Source organism: Watersipora subatra, chromosome 5, assembly GCF_963576615.1.
Source record: "Watersipora subatra chromosome 5, tzWatSuba1.1, whole genome shotgun sequence".
Taxonomy (NCBI): domain Eukaryota; kingdom Metazoa; phylum Bryozoa; class Gymnolaemata; order Cheilostomatida; family Watersiporidae; genus Watersipora; species Watersipora subatra.
This window is the reverse complement of record NC_088712.1, coordinates 2,288,022-2,296,335: the sequence shown is the minus strand read 5'-3', so window position 1 is coordinate 2,296,335 and position 8,314 is coordinate 2,288,022. Positions and strand designations below refer to the sequence as shown.

Below are 8,314 nucleotides of genomic sequence, written 5' to 3'. Positions count from 1 at the left end.
AGGTGCTAACAGACAATATAGCCTGCACATTCATTGTAAAGAAAGGCGACTTATCACCAAGACTAGCTAGGTGGGCAGTGCAGCTAGCTGACTACTCATTTGACATCAGCCACAAACCTGGAAAAGAGAATGTAGTAGCAGACGCTCTATCCAGAGCAGAAGTTGCTTTAGTCGAATCGTATGACGAGATTACTGAAAATGATAGGGCAACATCAGCTGCCCAAGCAAAAGATTACTATCTCTCACCAATCCTCTTGTATCTCCAGAAAAGAAAATTCCCAATAGATGCCGGAAAACGAGATATTAACGTCATTAAAGAGAAAAGCAAGCATTTCAGAGTAGTGAAAACAGTGTTATACCGTGTTAAAGATGACAAGCTGTTACTGGCAATACCATCCTCTCAAAGGATGGAGTTGCTACATGCGGCACACGAGTCCGTGATGTCCATGCATCCTGGCCTGACAAAAACAATGTTAACCTTGGCTGATCGTTATTGGTTTCCGAAAATGCGAAAAGAAGTTGGCCGTCACATTGCCCAATGTGGATCATGCCAACAGAAGAAAAACCCAAAAGTACCAATGAGAGTACCACTGAAAAATCAGATGGCACAACACCCTTTTCATGTACTTTCGGTTGATTTTCAAGGCCCATATGTTGAAAGCGAGTCAGGTAACAAACACATTCTGGTATGGGTAGACCATTTCACTAAATGGTGTGAAATGGAAGCCACCAAGGACCAATCCGCCGCAACGGTAGCTCGATCGTAGATACACAGAATTTTCTGTCAATTTGGAGCTAGCAAGATTCTAATCAGCGATCGAGCAAATAACTTTTTGAGTGATGTAATCTCAAATATCAACAAGTTGTTAAAAGTCGATCATCGATTGACCACCCCGTATCACCCACATACAAACGGTCAGGTTGAAGTTTACAATCGGAGCATCGGAAACATGCTATCACATGTCGTAGCTGAGAATCACAAAAACTGGGATGAGTTCATTCCATTTTGCCAACTGGCTCACAATTCTTCCCGACATACAATAATAAACGCCTCTCCAAGCCTACTCCTGATGTGTCGAGAAATGCGATTACCTTACGACCTAACTAAACCTGAACTACCTGAGAGAATTGAACCAGGAACATTTGCTGCTCAACTACATGAGAAAATGTCCCAGGTTTGGCAACGAGCTAGGGAAGCTATAGAGAAAGGAAAGCTCATGCAGAAGCATCAGTATGATAAGAAGGCGAAGCCTTCAAGCTTGCAAGTGGGTGATGCAGTTCTATATTACACACCCAGAGGATACAAAAATCGTACCTCTAAGCTAATTAAGCGATGGACAGGAATATACATAATCAAGAGTATATCCGACACTAATGCCAACATCCAGCATTTTGACGACCCGGATGAGCCACCCTTCCGAGTACATTTAAACACGCTCAAGCTATATCTTGGACCACTAGTACGAGGAAGTAGTCATGAGATGAGTCTAGATCTTGGTTACTCACTTGATAGCGACATTGATGGAGATTCGGAAAGAAACGTTAGCAGTGGTTCCGAGTCGGATGATGATACTAGCGCATCAACAATAGATATTAGCAGAAGTGATGAACTAAGCGATAGCTCTACGGCAAATAGCAAACCTACAATTAAAAAGAAAGAGTTAGTAGCTCAACAATCAAACAACAAACAACCTGCAAACACAAGAAGTCAGCTGCAACATTCGACAAAACTCGCAAACAATTTGGCGACAGAGCAAGAGTCTGTAGCAAAGTCTGAAACAGGCAGCATCCCTACCACCGCTAACGAGCAAAGAGCAAACAGATATGGTCTGCGGAGGAAGCCAAAGCAAAACCGAGAGAAAGGCTTTCTCTACTCCAGCCAATAGACTAACCTTGGCATCTGTCATTTTATAATCGCATATAACCACATTATCTTTAACCAAAGACATTATTACGAACCAAATAGACTGGATGTGTAAACACGATTACTTTTATTGAAATATTTATATATACAATTAGGCATCAACTTGTGCTAATTCAATTTGGATGGGTGCACGCTGGCATCTTCTATGTAAGTAGCAAATAAAAATTGTACCCACAAGTAGGACCATGGCACCGACTGCCACTATCGGCCCAACCACTGACCAATCTACAATGATAACAAATACAATAGAGAATACCATATATATATATATCAAGCTACTCTTGTGTGTTGATGTAAATTGATCCGAAATTATTTTACACATGACATGACTAGCAGAACTGAAAAAGGTAAATAAATAAATTTGTAAACCATAAATTGCTTAGCACAATTACCGATAGCTAGTGGCAATTCAGCAGTAGATGTAAACGCAAACGGAGCTGTAGTAGGAGGCTTCAGTGTTGTAAGACGCTTCAGTGTTGTGACACACTCTGTGACACCCCTCCATCCTTTACAAGTGTTTCTAATCTGATAATTAAGTAGAAAGGAAATAGTCACGCGCCACTCACTTCTAGGTATTGCAATGGATAGTATATCTGTACCCTGTTTTCTATGCATACAAACATACATTTTTATTTTGCTATTTTTATTTTAACTAGAAACATAGCGACGCTTACGCTGCTTATATTGATAACCAAATTTCTGGGAAAGTGGTGAGGCGTTGCTATTATCTTCCTGGTAGTTAGGGACCGTTTGTACACTCTTGCACTCATGGATAGCGAGTGCACTATTCATTCAGTTATATGTAATGTAAAAGGCATTTATGTGAGCACAGGTGTGCCTTGAGTAATCTAAAGCTAATATAACCTGGTAAATGTAATTTTTGAAGAAAATTCCGAGAAAAAAAAAACTTTCTCGGTCTCAAAGTCATATTTTTGGCCAAGCGCAAAAAAAAAAAAGAGTACATAACGGCTTTGTGAAAAGATGCAACGACGGCCTGATCAAGAAATGTCACGTTTCTTCACAATTATGTTTTTATTTTAATACTTACAAAAGGTGTAGAAGTAGCAGTAGCATAATTGATTATGAATGTGACTAGAATAAACTGGTTTTGCAGTGACATAGTAGTGTTTTGGATAGCAGTGTGTAGTGTACTTGTAATGCTGAGTACGACCATGCGTATGTTGTTTACGCATGCGTAAATAGCCTAAGTGAACCATACGATTATTGTTTTTTTTAATCTCCGTAGTTTCGGTTTCCACCCTCTGATTTGGTGGGACCTTATTTTATAATTATTACTTTATTATGATCATGTCATTTTTGTTTTTCATATTAGGGACTAATATGTTTTAGAAGGCGGGTGTATGATATGTGCAAAATTAGTATACCTGATTAGCACATAGAAACAAAGGACTACAAATTATACGTAGTAGGCTATAGCTAACGCAGTTACCCTTCCGAAACAAAAGCCACTATTCATGACTGGCATATCCTATGAACTAAGTATTACCATCTAATTATACATACTTCAACGGAACCAATGCTGATGTAAGAATGAATAATCTAACCTTGAAAGACACACAGCATTGGATCCCTTATGGCTCAAATAAGGGTAAAGACAGCCTACCAGTTTCTAGATACTGCCTCTGAGTGGTTGATTTTAGAATAAGAAATCTGCAGCTCCCAATCCCAGTGAGCTCCACAGACTTGAAGCTGGACCACTCTCCGAGGTAGACGTACCAACGGGACCTGTAACAAGTGACACCCCAAGTACTTGGTGAGTTATTGATATAGCTGTTTTCCTTGATAAGAAAGCTTTAATATTTTACTTAATTAGTTATTGAGAAAGCAGTTACATCAGCTCTTAGATATTATTAATATATATTTTTTGTATCTATCATATCTTTGTTTTTACTGCTCTCTTTTATACTAACGTAAAATGCTGACTTGCTATATTGACATTAAAGAGCTCGGTCGCGTCAGGGGCTGCTGCGCTGTTATGTGTGGTTGCGGAAAAATTATGTTATGCATAACTAATCCGAATCCACACAGAACACCAGTGTTGAATTTGCTTGTCATATTATTCTATTTTGACTATGTTTAGTTTGTGCACTTTTACTTAGCTTGTGAATGCTAATTTTATTATTACTGGTTCAAGTATAGCGAAGGTGTTAAGCTTATTGTAAGTAATGCTGATATTTACCAGTACAAGTTACTTTTTTATTCTATAAGTCAAACAATTAGACTACACAACTAACAAAATTCTAAAACAATAATATTAATGACAAAACAATTAGAAGAGCTAATAAAAATTACATCCTTACTCGAACGGTCGTCTGTGTTTGCTTGGCTCGGTCCATGCGGCTGCGAGTTTCAATAGTCAAACGAGAGTCGTGAGAGGTCATAGGTAGAGAGAGTCGGCAGTTGAGATAGTGGCGTAGAGGAGGCTTGGCTGGTGGAGGAGAAGGAGGCTCCATTGGTAGAGAAGAGAGAGAGGCTCCTCAGCAGGCAGATGGGCAAGCGTCCAAGGAGGCTCTCGGGAAGAGAGAGAGAGAGAACCAGAGCTCAAGCTAGAGACGGAGATAGGGATGGGGATGGAGAGAGAGATGCTGAGTCATAGGAGCTGTTCTCTTTTATAGATGTCTGGCATGTGGGATGGTTAGCCTGTGGGTGTAGGTTGAGTGTTAAGGTTCAATGCTTTCTGTCAGGCGTGTGAAGATATCTTGTTTGCGTAAATCTTGAGCTGGTGCATGTGATGTTGACATGTAGGGCGGAGCTCGTGAGTTATTCCTGGTGTCTAGGTCATGTTTGACAGAAGTGGCAGATCTGTATGTGACTCATTTGACTCGTCTCTAATGTTTCTCTGGTGGCTTTTTGATGATGGTGGTTGGTAGGTTTAATTGCTTCGACCTCCCTTTGACATATTCTCTATCTGGTGTTGACGCTATTTCTATGATTGATTTCTTCCAAATTTGAAGTTTCTAATTTGCTTTTGACATTTTCTAATGTTTGAATCTTTAATGTCTTTGGGTGTCTTGCTGCTTGTATGAATTATATGCTTATCCTGTGGTCTGGCTACATTCTCTGTTGGTATCTTGTTTTCGCAGTATTTCCATACAACAGCGCAAGTTTTTTGTACATTCCGAGTGGACAATTTTTGGTAGTTTTTATTTTTGATTAAAGTCTCTGCGTAGTTTACTCTTTTACTTTGGTTTTAAAATGAGCATTTCAGTTTTGCACCGACTAACTTTACAAAAAGTAAGTCGAGCATAGTTTTGTTTTACTTTTACCTTCGAAGTCACTGCTTTTTGATTTTCGACTTTTTTCTTTGAGTGGCTCGGATGTATTTGACAACTTATTTATTTTGTTATATAATGGCAGGAGGCAATGATGGTAGTTCAAACTCGGGCAGTATTTGTAGTAGTAGACAGGGAAGGGTGAGATCAGGTACACACTTACATACTGTCATGTCACCATTGTCTACTAAGCCTAATGGTCAAGTAAATTATTTCCTTGGAAAAGGTCAATGTCAGTTGAAGGACCAAGAGATCCTGGCATCGATTGGTCCAGTGAGTCTGGGAGGGTTAAGAATTTCTCCAAGAGGCAACATTTCACTGGAAAGCTCCTGATACCATTAGTCCTCTGGTCTGACTCGACTGGCATACTCATGATAAAGACAATACAATACATTTAGTGTTCATGTGATTACAGAGCTTTTGTAACAGTTGAACTTCAAGTAACACTGCCACTAGGGTTGTCAGACAATGATATGATCTTAATTGAAATTGACCCAGTGAAATTACACCTAGAAATATCCCAGTTCTAGTAAGATAAAATCCCATTTCAAAAAGGCAAACTATGATGAGATTTACATTTTATTCTTGAAGAGGCCATAGCAAGCCATGTTCTAACTTCATTACCAAATCATGACGCCGACCTATATTGGATGCCTAGATAATACTCCTACAGAGAATACTGCCAATGTCTTTGCAACTATTTTTTGTCAGTGTTTAATAAAGACATGGATCTAATACCTAGTTTTTTTTACCGATGCCTCCCTAGGGAAATTGAGAACGATAGTAGTGACAGAGGTAGGAAATGCCAACCTAATCAAATAATTAGACATCCTGAAGGCTTGTGTCCCTGATAATATATCTTAGTACTGTCTGAAAGCATTTGGCATTTAAATAAAAGATTTCATACCATACCTTACACTTATAATGCAAGCATATATATTTCAAAGATACATTCATGATGACTGGTAAACAGTTCCATCTCGCAACCCTTAGACCATTTCAATCCGATAAATAGTAGCCAACATGGTTTCCGCAGACGGTATAGCACCACGACTCAATTTTTGATGTTATTCGCCGTGTTATTCACCCTATCATTTAATCCACGGTGTATTGGGGAAGGCTCAGGTTTATTATTGATTGGAGATGGTCTGCTTTTAAGTAACTGTTGCTAAGATCAACTAAATAAAGTCTCGTCTTGATAACTGACTGTTATAATCAATCTATCCTGTTAATCCCCACCCCTCTAAATGTGAGAAATGTAAGCTATAGTTTCAAAGGAGATTTCCTGATAGTACAGAATGTTCTGGAGTCTTCCCAAGACCATGTGTCGATTTTTAAAACATGAAAACAAGCAATAGTTATACAGGGTCTAAAAATAGAAAGGTAAGTGTCTGAGACATAAAATCTAATTACCGTCTTGTTCTCTTCGAAAAATACTCTTTTGCTTGTTTTGCTGACTGTCTGTCAGTCATGATGAAGGTGTGTTGAAAGAGATGTGTTGTAATTTAAAATGTCTTGAGCATTATTGAAGTAAGGAGGTGTAGCAAAGTCTACATTAAAAAGGGAAATCAAGCAAAGATAGTGCTTTTAGCAGTGAAAATCATTCTCAGTTAAGCCTCAATCAAGGTATATACATATGCCATCATATCAACAAAGCTGATAAACTTTGGTATACGATGAATAGAAAAGCTAGATTACATCGGTATAAAAATCTGTTGAAACACCTGTTTATAGTCATTGTTTATTTTAAGGTTTTGAGTCTAACATAACTTACAACTAAAAGTTAATAAATATACCCTGATGGTGCTCCCAATAATTCATTGCGATTGGATGATGTATTTTGTAGCAGCTGATTTACCACTTTTTTATCTCTTGTTCATTTTCACACAGAGGTAACAGTAATATGGGGGCCATGTGGGATATATTTAACAGCATATTTGTCACTGTGAACAATAGCTACTTACCTTACATCGTAACCTTAGCTAGCAATTTCTAACTATATAACTTTAGATGCCTCGTCCACCACATTAGGTAGCCTTTCACCAGTGACTTTAGCTAATGTGAAGCTGCTGGTGTGCAAATGTTAACGTCTTGGAGTATTACATATGAAAAGAAGTTTAGGATATTAGATCATGGTTGTGGCAAAGTTTAAGAAGTTATCTTCTCAGTCATAGATATGTTACTCAGTCAATTTAGTCAGGAAGGTGAAAGTGGCGTAAGGCTACTCTGTCAGCTCTGGGTGATAGTTAATATAACAAGATAATAATACTTTCTAGTCATAGAGGAGCATAAAAGAGAAGCCGGAATTGTTGGTTGTGTGGGTCTGCTAGGGACACCTTACTACCAGTTCTTCGGCTTATCTAGAAGTCGATTGGAAGGCTATGAACAGGTGTGTCTATTCCTGTCAAAGAGATATCCTGACAACACACGTATTTTGTAGCAGCGTGATTAGCATTCAGATGAAAATCAGCCTGAACGTTCCTGTGGCAATTATGAACTCGAAAAGTTAATTTATTCTGAGATCTCCTCTGTACGTTGAAATGATTGTAAATTGAAACAGATATTTTCATAAGAGTACACTGTAATTCATCTTACTTTTTCCACCACTCCAGAACTGCCTAAAAAAGCAAAACAAATGAATGTGATATGTTGAATCGTGTAACCAAGTTTATATAAAAATTATATTATAGATTAAAATAGTGATTTAATAAGGTACTAATAAATACTACTAAACAGTAAATAGTACTAAACCAGAGATAGATTGAGGAAAATTCAACGATGCCCTTGTTCAGAGGTAGAGTGGAGATAGAAATGTCCATAGTGACTCTCCTCAACATAGACTAGGTAAAGTTTAGACTAACTTCACCTGATCTTTAGTTTTCGTTATATTAAGAAATATTGGCCGTGGTGTGTTTGAGATAACATCTGATGTGGAGTCTACTACTTGTTGCTATATTATTACATGGAACCTGGAGGAAGTTTCAAGTAGTTTTGCTCTATTGATTTGATTTTCAATAAACTAAAAGAGGATGAAAAAAGAAGAGAATTCCAAGGGGGAATCTCCTGATGAATGGAATTCTGGTTCAGTGAGAGTTTT

At 38.2% G+C, this 8,314-nt stretch overlaps 1 long non-coding RNA gene across 1 annotated transcript; it reads right to left on the bottom strand.

Moving 5' to 3' along the window:
• Positions 1–1,963: 1,963 nt before the first annotated feature.
• On the bottom strand, positions 1,964–3,100 carry LOC137397041 (uncharacterized). The gene is made up of 3 exons (XR_010978706.1): positions 2,973–3,100; positions 2,317–2,449; positions 1,964–2,149 (listed from the first exon to the last, which is right to left on the bottom strand). It is a non-coding gene; the product is annotated as an uncharacterized lncRNA (long non-coding RNA).
• Between the last annotated feature and the right edge of the window lie 5,214 nt (positions 3,101–8,314).